Source organism: Schistocerca nitens, chromosome 2 (genome assembly GCF_023898315.1).
Source record: "Schistocerca nitens isolate TAMUIC-IGC-003100 chromosome 2, iqSchNite1.1, whole genome shotgun sequence".
NCBI classification, from domain to species: domain Eukaryota; kingdom Metazoa; phylum Arthropoda; class Insecta; order Orthoptera; family Acrididae; genus Schistocerca; species Schistocerca nitens.
This window is the reverse complement of record NC_064615.1, coordinates 335,706,755-335,709,235: the sequence shown is the minus strand read 5'-3', so window position 1 is coordinate 335,709,235 and position 2,481 is coordinate 335,706,755. Positions and strand designations below refer to the sequence as shown.

The window sequence follows — 2,481 nt, the reverse complement described above, 5'->3', positions numbered from 1 at the left end:
CCTCTGAATGCGAAAATGCTTTGTAGACGTAGTCCTACATAGGAAGAAAAAGCAGTCCGTCTTCAGGCCACGAGTGGCCTACCGGGACCATCCGACCGACGTGTCATCCTCAGTGGAGGATGCAGACAGGAGGGGCGTGGGGTCAGCACACCGCTCTCCTGGTCGTTATGATGATATTCGTGACCGAAGCCGCTACTATTCGGTCGAGTAGCTCCTCAATTGGCATCACGAGGCTGAGTGCACCCCGAAAAATGGCAACAGCGCATGGCGGCCTGGATGGTCACCCATCCTAGTGCCGACCACGCCCGACAGCGCTTAACTTCGGTGATCTCATGGGAACCGGTGTATCCACTGCGGCAAGGCCGTTGCCATACAAAGGAAGTAACGATCACCATAATAAAATAAGGGAAATCAGAGCTCGCGCGAAAAGATCTAAGTGTTCGTTTTTCTTCGCGCTGTTCAACACTGGAATAAAACAGAATTATTTTGATTCAGGTTCCGTGAACCCTCTGCGCCGGCCGGAGTGGCCGAGCGGTTCTAGGCGCTACAGTCTGGAACCGCGCGACAGCTAGGGTCGCAGGTTCGAATCCTGCCTCGGGCATGGTTGCGTGTGATGTCCTTAAGTTAGTTAGGTTTAAGTAGTTATAATTTCTAGGGGACTGATGACCTCAGAAGTTAAGTCCCATAGTGCTCAGAGCCATTTGAACCGTTTTTGAACCCTCTTCCAGGCACTTAAATGTGATTTGCAGAGTCGCCATGTAGATGCAGATGTAAATGCATACACTAGTTATGTGGATTCTGACTATTAACGAGGGAACTGAGCACCACAGGTTGTGTTCAAAATCACCGCCACCCGCTGCGATACACGCTACTAAGTCTGTTATGGAACGACTACTGCACACGTACCAGAATTTCAGCGGTGATGTCCGAGCGGGCTGGAGTAATGCGTCGTGTACTTTGTATGTCCTTAGCGTCTTTCAGCATTCGCCACAGATAAGTATACAGACGCCAAATCTGGAGAACGGGTCGGTCAAGGTGCAGGTCCTCTGCGTCCAGTGCAACGATCTGGCAGTAATTCGTGAAGACATGCTGTGGTACTTTGTGCACTATGGGCCGTACAGCCATCCCGTGGCTACCACAGGTACATCCTAGTTTGCAGAGGAACGTCTTCTAGCATTCGTGGAAGATGGTCTGTTAGGTGGCTGCGGTATTTGTGCACGTTCAGTGTTCCGTCTAGAGCTGATGGTTCACACGCTTAAGTCCATGGACGCTAAAGTTTCACCTGATTTTTAATATTGTCATATTCTTTGCTGTTTAATCAATAATTGTTTAAGTGGTGCAAATGGTTCAAAGGGCTCTAAGCACTATGCGACTTAACATCTGAGGTCACCAGTCCCCTAGAAATTAGAACTACTTAAACCTAAGTTACCTAAGGACATCACACACATCGATGCCCGAGGCAGGATTCGAACCAGCGACCGTAGCAGCCGCGTGGTTCCGTACTAAGTGCCTAGAACCGCTCGGCCACTGCGGCCGGCTAAGTGGAGTCTAATAATCTTGAGATACTGCTGGTTTGAATAATTATCATGTTTAAGCACAACATTTTTTTCTGAGGTGTTTAATGCTTATTGTGCTATGGAATAGAAAATTGTAATTTGATAAGCTGCGAAATTTTTCAAATAAATCTGTGTCATGTAAGGTACCTCTCACTCAATGAATCGTTTCCACTCTTTCTTTATCTGTAGATTCCAATGCTTCTGCATAGGACAAACCAATGATTACAATTTCAGAAGAAATAGGATGCGTTTTTCAAGAGCACGAGGTTCACAAGTTCAGCTAGTCAATAACGCGTTTGTCCACCTGTGACCATTATGCAAGCAGTTATTCGGACGGGCGTTGATTGGTAGAGTTGTTGAATGTCCTCCTGAAGGATTCTGTCCAACTGGTGCGATCTTCACAATCCCGGGTGGAGCTGGAGAGCACTGCCCATAATGCTCCTAACGTCCTCAATTGGAGCGAGATCCGGCGACTTTGCTGGCCAAGGCAGGGATTGACAAGCACAAAGAGAAGCAGCAGAATCCCTCGCCGTGTGCAGGTGGCAGTCATCTTGCTGAAATGTAAGCTTAGGATGGCTTGCCATGAAGGGCGTAGCGTATCGTCGATGTACTGCTGCCACGGATGCAAACCAAAGAGGTTCTATTATGAAATGCAATGACACCCCAATACCTCATTTCTGGATATCAGGCCGTATGGCGGGTGACAGTCAGGTTGGCATGCCACCAGTGTCTAGGGTGTCTCCAGACACGTTTTCTTTGATCATCGGCGTTCAGTTCGAAGCAGTCTCCTTCATTTTCGCCGCAGGATGACCATAGCACATTTCAAGACTGTACAGAACAACTTTAATACTTACGAGTTCCTTTGTTAAATGTTTTTGTATTATATTGTAGCCTGAAGAAGATGTTTATACCCAGAAACATGTTG

General features: G+C 47.6%; 1 pseudogene; it reads right to left on the bottom strand.

Annotated features, from left to right (window-relative positions):
• Positions 1 to 252: 252 nt before the first annotated feature.
• Positions 253 to 370, bottom strand: LOC126238397 (5S ribosomal RNA; annotated as a pseudogene).
• Positions 371 to 2,481: the final 2,111 nt, after the last annotated feature.